This window comes from Engystomops pustulosus, chromosome 1 (assembly GCF_040894005.1).
Source record: "Engystomops pustulosus chromosome 1, aEngPut4.maternal, whole genome shotgun sequence".
Classification (NCBI taxonomy): Eukaryota; Metazoa; Chordata; class Amphibia; order Anura; family Leptodactylidae; genus Engystomops; species Engystomops pustulosus.
This window is the reverse complement of record NC_092411.1, coordinates 202,985,135-202,997,994: the sequence shown is the minus strand read 5'-3', so window position 1 is coordinate 202,997,994 and position 12,860 is coordinate 202,985,135.

Genomic DNA, 12,860 nt, shown 5'->3' with positions numbered 1-12,860 from the left:
TCTGTGTGATTGCTGAATGCTCCATACTGGAAACATTATGATGATAAGGATTCAGCATGGATCAACATGTGTAGGCGATACAGCTTTATACTGTAAATACTCTTTATTCTCAGCCAGTTGTTTTTACTATTGTAGTTAATTTTACTTTACAAACATTGAATAAAAAAAGTATTCCTACTTAATTCATTTTTTTTGTATTTATTACTTAGTGAGTCTGCAATTCTATTCCCTGTGCATGGGTGTAAGTAGGTGAGTGATGTTTCTGTTGCTAAATGCTAAATGCCAAGGTGAGCACCAACACCACAAACTATCTCCCTCAGGCAAGGTGTTTAGATATAGAACTAATGTGGCAGACTAAGTTTTTACCTCTGTTTTTTTTCATCTACCATCAAATTCCAGCAAGATAAACCAGAACTCTTACTCATACATCCAGGCACTTCTTATATTTGATATCCTCAGCCTCCTTCCTAAAAATGAAGTTTAATGTTATGCTAATGAGGCGGATGGGCTACTGGGATGCTTCCCATAGCCCTTCTGATTCGCAGACTGGGGGACATTTACTTATAAGGTCACTCGAGTTCACTAAAAGTGCATTGTACGTCTATAGTGCTGCGTGCGGTGATTCACTAAGATCGTGTGCCAGAAATCATGAATCTGGTGCTTCCCCGCAAAGGTCTGACAGAGTTCACCGTCTTTTTTGTGGTGCACCGTAAATATAGGGTGCAACACAATTTGAAAGTTAAAAACAGCGCTTGGTCTGAATCAGTTGGACCGTCCTACAGCACACCCCCTAATTTGAGTTGCATGGAAGCCAGCGCAGCTGCGCCACAAGAAGGTCACGTATGACACAATTGCAGTGCACACACAGTTGAAATACCTGTGCAAGCCGTTTTAGCCATGAAGAACGTGCACGGTCCGACAAAAGTGAGCAGCGCTACTGTTAATAAATGTGCTCCACCGTGTTACAGTGTGAAAAGATCACTTCTCCACTCCCACTGTGTGCTGAAACATGTCTGATGTATATGCCAGTGGTGGCGAACCTATGGCACTCAAAGCCCTTTCTGTGGGCATCCAGGCCTTCACACAGGCCAACACACAGGGGCTCATTTATTAAGGGCTCCACGGCCGCACTTTCGTCGGGTTTCCTGACTTTTTCCATTTTGTGTCGAATTCTGCCGATCGGATTTCATTGCAATCGCGCCAGCTTTCACGCGACAGTAATTGGTCGACGGAAAACCCGACGGATTCGAAAAACCAGCCGAATTTAAAAAACAAAGTGTGTTGCAAAATCAAGCACTCACATGCGGAACTCGGTGTAGCAGCGACACCTAGTGGACAACGGGCGCACAACCTTAGTAAATCGCCGGAAGACCTGAATCCTCGTCGGGTAAGGACTGGGTAAGTGAATCTGCCCCATGCGACTCAAGGCTTTCTCCTGCAGTCGAAGGCAGGATATGCTTTATGTATCTTTATGCAGTATGTGTCTATATTGTGTGTTTATACTGTATGTATGTGTTTATATGGTGTGTATATAGATCATGCCTAAGAAGCTGATGTATATATACTATGTGTGTGTATAATGTATATGTACTATACAGAATGTGTGCAAATTTGATGTGTATATAATGTATGTATGAGTGTATATTTGTTGATATGAGTAAGTAAAATGTGTGTATGAGTGTATAAATGTGTTTATGTGTGTACCTCTGCAGTGAGGAAGGACATAACATGTGTTTATGTGTGTACCTCTGCAGTGAGGAAGGACATAACATGTGTTTATGTGTGTACCTCTGCAGTGAGGAAGGACCCTGCTGTGCAAGTACACGCCATATCTGAAGTGAAAGGAAGTCCTGAGGGAGCAGAGGGGAAGGGGGAGAGAGTCTAACAGCTTTTGAATCTGCAGCATGGAGGGGCTCTGGGAACCACCCCACTAGCCCTTCAGGCTCGTGAGCAAAATTTTGATGTTGAAACAGGAATCTACACCAGCCCATAGTCTGACATAGAGTCAACACCAGTGCAAGTGATGTGGAAGAATTATGAAAGGAAATCTGCCATCAAAATCAGGAATGATAAACCAGAGACACTCAAAGATCCAGGCATCGTGACTATGCTAATCGTCTTATAAATGTTATCCAGTGACCACATTCCTTCTAAAATCAATTTTCAAAATTATACTTATGGAACTGAAGGGCTCTGGGGGTTGTTATGCAGCATGCTATGCATGTTAGACTGTCTCACCTTCCCATTCTGCTCCCCCAGCACTTCACTCCTAGCACATTCTTACTCTAGCACAGAACGTTTGAGCTCAAAGTGGGAGAAGGAAACTGCTAATGCACAGTGTATTAGCCTGTGAATCTGCAGCACAAAGTGGCTCTGGTAACACCCACATTAGCTCTTTGAGCTCATTAGCATAGGTAAAAGTTGATTTTAAAAGAAAGGAGGAAATGGATAACGATTCGCCTTCTCAGCCCCACAGTGAAAGGAAGCCAGGTGATGTCATGCCGCGTGTGTGCGTGCGGCCAAAGAGTATGGAGGTTCCTCTGTCAGCACTGCCGGGAGGCCGGAGCCAAGTGCAGAAAACAAGCCTGGGGAGAAGAAGATGCCTGGGGACAGCGCCGGAGGTGAGCACAATTTTTTTTATATACTGGAGTATATATGGTAAGTAAAGCATTAATATTAATATTTATTACTCTCATTTACTATGAATTTAATAATAAATTGGACATTCTTAATGGAAGACAAATGTACAGTATCACAGTGTATTATGATAGAATTTGAAATATCTTTCATTGAGCCATTTCTTTGGGAAATAAAACAGGAACATTCCCTTTTGCATAAATTTCAAGTGTCCAGCAATGCACAATTTTTAACAGAAATGAAAAAAATTCTAAAAAAAATTCTGGCAATAATAAGATATAGATATTTTTAATTAAAACAGGGGCATGGATCAGACCGACCGCAGTGCGGGAAATTAGGAGTGACGGAGGTCAGTACATGTTTATTTTCCTTAAAAAGCCCGTCCCTAATTTATTGCTACTCTCGGATAACCCCTTTAAAGCAGTTCATTTACATGACTCCAGAAAACTGATAACCTTATTATTTTAAAGTTTTTTATAAATATAGACATTATGAAAATACACAGTCATAATATAGTTTTGGTGCTTCTGTAATGTATCCATCTGGACACAAGGCAACATTTTTGATCAGCATGGAGGCGGTATGGTATGCCAATGGTAATTACACTTGTTATTGATAGCACCTAGGTACATAGCCGTTGGGCTAATGACTGCTCAAAGGTGGCTAACAGTCTGAATACAATAAACGGTGTGCGGCCCCTTTAATTGGAGGTTGCTCTACCCTCTCTCATCTTCATTCATCAGAGGGATGTGCTGGGGGCGTGGCTTGTAATGTGGGCGGTACAAGAAGTGAGCACATGCTTAATTACTCTGACCAGCAGAGACTCATCCTTTTTATCATCGGTTTTCCCTCCCTCCCTTTTTCATATCTTTTTTGTGTATTTTTTGTCACAGAGGGCGGTTTTTCAGGGGTAACACTGTCCTACATGCCCTTACATATGGCAGGCATACAGGGTGTTATGTGGTGTTATGTAAAGTCATGGCCGGCGCCAGCACCAGGCTTACCTGGGCAAGTGCCCATGCCCATGGCACACACCGGCAACATAAGAAAACTCAATTACATCGGCATACTTCGCCGATGTAATTGAGAGAAGTGCCGCACTCACAGTGCCGGCGTGGCTGACAGGAGGGCGGCACCCTCCCGGCACCCTCCTGCATCGGCGCGGCCGATGTATTTCTGCTCCGTCTAATACTGTGCAGGACTCTGCCGACGTGATGACTTCACACGTCCCTGCTGCTGCACAGTAGACGGAGCTCTCACTCGGGAAGATGTAGCACATGAAGAAGATGCGAGCAGCCCTTGAGGTAAGTTAGCTTTTATTATTTTTTTACCGTGTATTTAATTAATTAATTAATGGAGCCTGGGGGGTATATTAATTAATAGAGCCGGGGGGGGGGGGGGTGTATTAATTAATAGAGCCTGGGGGGTATATTAATTAATAGAGCCTGGGGGGAGGGGTAAATTAATTAATGGAGCCTGAGGGGGGGGTAAATTAATTAATGGAGCCTGGGGGGGAGAGGGGTGTATTAATTAATAGAGCCTGGGGGGGAGGGGGGTGTATTAATTAATAGAGCCTGGGGTGTATATTAATTAATAGAGTTGGGGGGGGTATATTAATAAATAGAGTCTGGGGGGGGGGTTCTATTAATTAATAGAGTTTGGGGGGGTATATTAATGAATAGAGCCTGGGGGGGTATATTAATGAATAGAGCCTGGGGGGGGGGTATATTAATTAATGGAGCCTGGGGGGTGTATATAAATTAATACAGCCTGGGGGGGGGGGGGTTATATTAATTAATGGAGCCTGGGGGGATATATTAATAAATGGAGCCTGGGGGGCTGTATATTAATTACTGTATTCTGGCTGGGGGGTGTATATTAATTAATGGAGCCTGGGGGGCTGTATATTAATGGAGCCTGGGGGGCTGTATATTAATGGAGCCTGGGGGGGCTGTATATTAATATTGGTTTCTTAAGGTCTGCGCTTTTAATGCCACCACATGAGCTAAGGGGCCCAGTGAGGCACTGCCGCCCAGGGGCCCAGTGAAACCTGGAGCCGGCCCTGTGTAAAGTGAAATGATTCAAACAAAACAAGAAAAAGGTGGGATGCGTACACAAGACTGCCTACCCCCCTCTCTCTCTGCCTGCACCTGCCTGCCTTGCTTTATTGTCTCATTCTACGACAACATGGTATTATATATGTTGGGCATGTAGGGATCAATGCATCAGAGCTTTGTTACATTGATCAATTGCACTTTTCATGCATCATTTTTTGCACTTTAGCTCTATATGGTTATTCATATTCTGGTCCTTATGGTTACTGTAGTTCTACTTTTGGCAGACTATAGTTGGGGTTTTTAGGGCAACTTGGCCCTTGGCAGCTTTGTACACCCCTCTGGTGTACTTTTTAAGTGTTTTTATATTTATTGTTGTCCTGTCTTGTACTTGTCCAATAAACATGTTTTGTTATATTTCTGTCTAGCCTTGTGTACGCATCCCACCTTTTTCTTGTTTTGTTTGGATTGTATAGCTATCGGGGTGCGTTGGCATACATACATTCGTATACCTTGGTAGTGCCTGTCCTACACAATTTCGGTCTCTATGTAAAGTGAAATGGTTAAAAGTGTGTATATATTCAAATAAAGAAATGGTTAAATTATTAATGGTTTCAATAAAGCTGTGGCTGACCGCAAGTCAACCAACAATTGAGAATTTAATCAATGTTCTGTGTGGTTATTTATTTTTGGACTATGCAGTATTAGAGGGGCCAATCCGGCTCCGGGTTAGTATGTGTTTATTATTTTACATTATTATCATTATTATTAACATCACATTTTATGATATATTTATGCACACTCAGCACTTTTGCAACATCCCCCACCGGGGCCTAGCCTTTTCTCGGGGCCTGGAGTCAGCCGGGGCCCGCAGTACCTGAGTGGCTGGCGGTTGCGGCCTAGGTACGCTAGTGTCACGGTGCTTGGTATGGGGAACCGGAGGGCTGTCCTACAGCCTGGCAGGTTTCCAGCAGGGTGGTGTTGGCAAGAAATGATGAGGGAGAAGCTGCTATAGCGGATCTCCCTGGGGCAACCCTTTGGTGTCTAGAGTATGGGTCTCTGTGTGATGGACAGGGTGCCTGTGATGATGGTAGTTGTAGTAGCAGGGACCAGACGGAGGCAGAGGTTGAACAAAAACAACTTACAGTTCTTTATTGGAACCGACAGGCAGCAACGTGCCTTTAACAGAGTAGTGGATTGCTGAGATTTACTTGGAGGGAGCCACAGGAGGTAGATCGCCAGCCTGGATGCAGAGGGCAGGCTGGGAGGTAGCTGTGTCCTAATAGGAAGCTTCAGCTTGTCCTGGAGTGGTTCAGGTATCACCCTGGAAGGTAGGATGATACCCCTTTCCTCTCTCTGTCTAACTCACTGCTTGGTCTCACTTCTCTGACTGAACTGACTGTTGGAAATCTTCAACCGTCACTTTTTCTCAGCTCTTGGTCATGTGGTGGTTACTCCTCCAATTACATCCCAGCTTACAATACATTAGGATAACACATGTGATTGGATGACACATCTTACATCGCATCAAAGAATTAACTCCTGCCTTGCCAGGCAGGATCTACCACTGCAGTGCTCATCTGTGTTATCTAGTGTTATGTAGTGACATGCTGTGGGGCTGATCAGACCCTACACAGGCTGCAAGCTATATGGTGGGACATATTTGCAAACACAGCTCTGCCTTGCATCGGCGAGGGTGTTGCATACCCCCGGGGCAATTGAAAGAGCCGCTCTCGGCTCGACTGCAGACTGATTGGGGCGCAGAGGTAGATAGGGGCACTTCTGTGAAGTGCAGGCTACATGATCTGTAGGGACAAACTGCCCATGGTCCTGGAGACAGGCACCTGGGTTGGTGTCGGACTAAGACAAGGACATGTGTGACAGTTGGTTGCTGACGCCATTAAACCAAACTGTACAGTAGGAAAGGTGTGGTGTCATGTACTGTAATCCACTCCTTGCACCGGGGCCTGTATATTTGTTATATAAACACTTCTTCCCTGGCGACAAATATATAGTGTATATATGCATTACATTGGCATATGTGACACAATAAAACATTGTACAATGTACAAGTAACTGCCGACTGACATTCTTACCCTTGTGTGAGTGGCATCCAGGAGCTATATCTTTAACACCCCCGGTCCCCTAAGGACCCGCAGTTTACGGACTACCCCCACTTGCAAAGCTTTGGTTTGAGGCATAAGATAGAGGTCAAGGTTTACAGATTAGACGGTCCGACACAGCCACACTACAATCTGAAAAGCCTATAAAAGGTTAGTGCAAACTACTGACATATATTGACAGTGTGCAAACATGTTGTAAACTCACATTGGCTTAGGAGCCCAATGGGTACACATCTTATAACATTACAAACGTTACAGATAGTTAGGCTACTCAGGGTAGCAGCATAGAATGTCTCTTTACCTGAAAAGGAAAGGCATAAAAGTGCATGTAGAATGTCCGTACCTAAAAGGAAGGCATTAAGTGCAATATAAAAATAAATAAAGTAGCAACTTTTCCTTGAGGTTGGCAAAAGTCTCTCAGAAGGTCTTTAATAGCAAAGTCCATCTTCTGGGTACAGCCCTTGAAGTGGGAAAAGTGCAATAAAGATGCAAAGGGTTTCCTCTATGTGTAGAGGGACAGAGTCCTTTGTAGGGGTGCTATCATAGCACATGACAGTGGGCAGTTCAAGGTATGTCTCTTGACTGAAATAAATAAATAGGGGTGAGAGTCCCAGGAAAGTCTCTGGCTCTTGTCGAATAGCGGGCGCTCAGCCCAAATGGGATAGCAGTAATAATATTTACAATATGTACAATAAGCACAGTACCTGGTAAGGCTTTCAGCCCATCAGGGGTTACTCAGTATCTTCTTCGGTGGTAAGTACTTCGGTGTTAGAAAAGCGTACCTGCCTCCTCCTTCTGTGTGACACCAGCTGGTACTCCTGCAGGTACGCAGGAGCTTTAACTTTTGTCTCCCTTTGAGACCTCCGAAGTTCCGGCCTGGAGAAGATAACAACCTCCTCATCATCCTCCTCTGAGTCAGGCGCTGGAGTCGGAGTCTCAGCTGTCTCTGATGCTTCAGGGGTTGCAGACATTGGAGCATCCTCCACAGGCAGCAGTATTGGAGACTGCGGTGGGGATGATGGTCTCTCTGGGGTACCTCTTACTGGAGTGGAAACAACAAAACAGAGTTGAGGCACAGTCACAAGTTCTAAGAAACTGGGGGTAGGTGAACACAAGGAGGTCTGTAAGTTGGGGGTCGAGGTGAGAGGTGTGGACATAGGGGCAAAAGGACGAAGACATCTCTTCAGCCGGTTCCTATGTACCCGGAGTAGTGGACGGTCTCCTCTTGAAATCTCGTAGACTTCAGGGGAGAGACTGTCCCTAACTAGGTATGGCTCACGCTCCCAACGCCCATCTAGCTTACTGGTGGGATGGTTGTTGCGCAGCCACACTCGATCTCCTGGGGCAAGAGGCTCAGCACAGGCATTACGATCGAAGTCCCTTTTTTGTTTCTCTCGGGCCTCTTCCAACCGCAGATCCACAACTTCTCTGGCATCCGCCAAGCACCTCTGGTGTTCGTGAACCCAGTCAGTCTGGGGGAGTAAAGACTGGGAATCAGGGGACTCCATTTCCCAGGTCATATCAGCAGCGAGATGGCCGTGTCTCCCGAACATCAGATAATACGGGGTGTATCTTGTGGAACAATGAGTGGTATTGTTGTACAGGTACACCAATTCGGGTAACAGTTTTGGCCAGTCAGCCCTTTTTGCAGGGGTCAGAGTCCTCAGCATGTTGATTAGAGTCTGATTCATCTTCTCACAAAGCCCGTTGCCTTGGGGATGATAGGCTGTGCTCCTCAGCTTTTTGCAGCCATATAGAGTGCACAGCTCCTGGAAGACTTGGGACTCAAATGTTGTTCCTTGGTCCGTAAGGATCTGGTCCGGACAGCCATAGGGGAGGATGAAGCTCTTCCACAGGGCCGCTGCGGTGGTCCTTGCAGATAGATCTCTGACAGGTACTGCAACCACAAATTTGGTATAGTGGTCGATGATCGTGAGAGCATAACTGTGACCGGATCTGCTGGGCTCCAACTTCACATGATCCAATGCCAGGATCTCTAAGGGCCGTTGGCTCACAATGGGATGTAGAGGGGCCCTTTGATTGTGTCGCTCTCCTCGAGCGATGGCGCAGGCTGGGCATTCCCGACACCAAGCTTCGATGTCGGGCTTCATATTGACCCAGTAGAATCGCCTTCGGAGGGTGGCTTCAGTCTTCTGAGCACCAAAGTGTCCGGACTGGTCATGGTACATATCCAGTACTATCTTGGCGTCCCTCCTGGGAATCACAATCTGGTACAGCCGGTCATAAGTGATAGGGTCCAGAGTTCTTCTCTTTAGCAGACCCTGGTGCATGTTCAGAGTCTTTCTCTGGCGCCACAATTGAGACAGTTCTCCATCAGCTCTTCTGCGGCGGATTCTTTCAGGCACTCGCCCACTAGAGAGATAGTCCATTACTTCTCCTATGGCGCGGCTATCAGCCTGAAGACTTATCCAGAGGTCCTTTTCTGCAGGGGGCTCTGACTCTTCTTGAGGAGTAGCTGGCGCTGCCTCTGACGGTAAGGAGTAAACTCTCTGGGCATCTTGACGCACAAACCGGGCATAGAACACTGGCATCTCGACATCTTCCCACTGAGCATCCGTGGAGGGTCCCTCCCACTGGTCAGGGAGACGGGACAGACCGTCGGCATTGTCATTGGTCTTACCAGCCCGGTACTTGATGGTAAAGTTGAAGTTGGCAAGTCTGGAGGCCCACCGTTGTTCCAGTGCTCCAAGACGAGCGGTGTTCAGATGCGCCAAGGGATTATTGTCTGTGAAGACAGTGAAGAAGTATGCAGCCAGGTAGTCCTTGAACTTTTCGGTCACAGCCCAGACTAACGCCAGAAACTCCAACTTGAAGGAACTGTAGTTCTGGTTGTTTTGCTCCGGTTCTCGGAGGGAACGGCTGGCGTAGGCTATGACCCTTTCAGTTCCGTTTTGGAGCTGGGATAGTACAGCCCCTAGGCCTTGCTTGCTGGCATCAGTGTATAGGGTGAAAGGCAGACTGTAGTCTGGATATCCCAACACCGGAGGCTCAGTCAACCGTTGCTTGAGCATCTGGAAGGCAGCTTCTCGTTCGGCTGTCCACTCAATGGATACTCGGGAACGTTGGCTCTCTTTTGGCAGGCCCCTTAGAAGTTCTTGCAGGGGAGCCGCCAGCTGGGCAAACTTCGGGATGAAACGCCTGTAATAACTGGCAAATCCCAGGAAGCTTTTGATGTCCCGTATGGTTGATGGGGTAGGCCAGTCGTGGACAGCTGCAATCTTCTCTGGATCCGGCTCAATTCCATGAGCGCTCACCACATGTCCCAGGTACTTGACGCTAGGTTGTAGCAGGTGGCACTTGGATGGCTTGACCTTCAACCCATGTTGGGTCAGGATTTGGAAGACTTCAGCCAGATGGTGGAGGTGGTCTTCATAAGTCTTGGAGTAGATGATGATGTCGTCCAAGTATAGCAGGACGGTCTCGAAGTTTGGATGACCCAAACATCTCTCCATCAGCCGTTGAAATGTGCCTGGGGCGTTGCATAGCCCGAACGGCATGTTGTTGAACTCGAACAGGCCCATTGGGGTGGTGAAAGCTGTCTTCTCTCTGTCTTCCGGCGCCATGGCCACTTGCCAGTAGCCACTGGTCAGGTCCAGGGTAGAGAAGTAGGCAGCTGACCCTAGGGCTGCGAGGGATTCCTCGATTCGAGGCAGAGGATAGGCATCCTTGTGGGTGATATTGTTGATCTTCCTATAGTCAACACAGAATCGAAGGGTTCCATCCTTCTTTTTCACAAGGACCAGCGGGGCAGCCCATGGGCTGTGACTCTCCCGGATAACGTTGGCTGTCTTCATCTCTTGTACCAGCTTTTTCACCTCTTGGTAGCGGGCTGGAGGTATGGGCCGGTATCGTTCCTTGATAGGAGGATGAGAGCCAGTAGGGATGGTATGTTGGATCAGGGTAGTCTGCCCAAAATCCAGTGGGTGTTTGCTGAAGGCCTGGTGGTGCTTCATAACGACATCCAGGACACCTTGTACTTGGTCTGCAGGAGTAAAATCGTCGTCTCCAATATTGAGCTCAAGCCACCAGGATTGCTCGGCAGGCTCACCTTCAGCACTTTGCTTCAGTTCCAACTGTTGGGAGGCAGACAGAGAGGTTTCCACCAAGTCTTCAGGATGCACGCTGAAGAGAGTGGCTACGGCTTGGTACTTTCTCAGATCCACTGGGGAATCTCCCACATTTAGTAGTCGAATGGGTACTTGTCCTCGGGATACAGTGACTAGGCTCCTGGCGGCTAGAATGGGTAGGTCTTCATCAGCTGGTAGAGGTTCTACTATCGCCTGGTAGTCTTGACCTTGGACGCCCATGCAGGCTCGACACCATACTAACGTCTCAGTCCCAGGTTGAAGGCGGACAGGTTGGGGATCCTTGATCCGGGCTCTGCAGATTTCACCATTAGGGCCAGCAAACTTCTGTTGCGCCGCTAGAACCTGTATAGTCTCCTGAATTACCTTCCGGGAACCGTTGGACACTGTTGGCAGGGAGTCGTGGAGAGCCTTCAGCACTTCAGGGTAGCAGTTGCGGAGGACATTGGTACCCAGTACCAGGGAGAAGTTACCGTTTTCGGGCACTCGTGTCACCACTACGCCCTGTCTGGTTAACTCAGTGTCTCCAATGGTTAGCGTGGGCTCCCAGTAGCCACGGATGGGTACGGGTTTTCCGTTCGTAGCAATAATGTTCAAGTAAGCCTTGGGAGGCTGGACTAAGGATGCTCCTCCTCGGCATTTCTCAAAGGCAGCACTCCGGAGGGTGGTCACTTGAGAGCCGGTATCAATTAAGGCTGGTAGGGTAACTCCGTTGATGGTTACATGAACCATGGGGCGAGTCCCCACGAACCTGGGCATCCAGTTGGCATCTTGGGGACTTACAGGTCCTTCCCTTGGAGGTCGTCCCTTAGCTCCAAGGGTTTGTCGTTTAACTGACGACATCCATCTTCTTCATGCCCATATTTATGGCAGTAGCTGCACCGCTGGCGGGGTTCCATCTGACTCCAGGTGCTTAACGACTTCGCTTCTCTTGGGCGCTGTTTGGCCGGGGAGTCACGAGGGGTAGTTGACCGTACAGAGTTCTCTGAAGGTTTCTTCCTCATAGTGGAGACAGTCACTTCCAACTGGGTCAACCGATCGAGAATTTTATGCAGGGTGTCCACCAGATTAGAGACCTGTCCTGCTAAGCCAGCAACTTCCGTAGCCGCAGGAGTAAGTGATGTCGACTGCGTTGGATGGCAAGCTATTTCCACAGATTCAGGCTCTTTCTGCGGTCCAGTAGGCGGTCGGTCCCCTAATATGTCAATGGCAATTTCCTTAAACTCAAGAAAGGAGGCCTGGGCATGTTGAGAAGAGATGATCTTTAGTTGACACCTTTGATTTCCCTCAGGGTTTGCTCAGAGGTTTCAGCATCTTTGGGATCAAGACGGTTTATGGCCTTCCATGTCTCCTGTAGGGAAAGGGCAAAGTCTCGGAGGGACTCTTGGGGCTCCTGTCTTTTCCCGAAGAATTGCTGCTTCAACTCTGAGGCAGTACACTTGTCAAAGGTGTTGCGCAGCCTATCAAGAATTTGGACCACATTCTGACTGTTCTCGGGGCCAAGACTTGACTTCCCGGAGAGCGGGTCCTTTCAACTGCCCGGTTAGAATGCCCACTTTCTGTTCCTCTGTGAACGGGTACAGGGCGAAGGTGGCTAACAACTTGTCCCTGAATTCAGGGAGAGTGTGTGATTCTCCCTCGTAGTGGGGTAACCAGGGGGCCCCCGGATAGTATGGCATAGTCAGAGGCCATAGTCGAGGTGGGAGTCCCAGGGACACTGGCTGTAGCATGGCTGAAGGGACTCTCTGGTGGGCTTAACATGCTCCGGTACCCTGAGGAGGGACCAGGGGACGGGACCTGCTCCAGCCCCGTATCTTTGTCCTGGGCGGACATGACTGGTCTAGCTGAGGGAAGTCTGCAGGGCACACAATATCCGTTGCTATGGGCGATGGCTAGAATGGGACGTGGGCACTTTAAGACACAGTCACTATTCCCTGGGA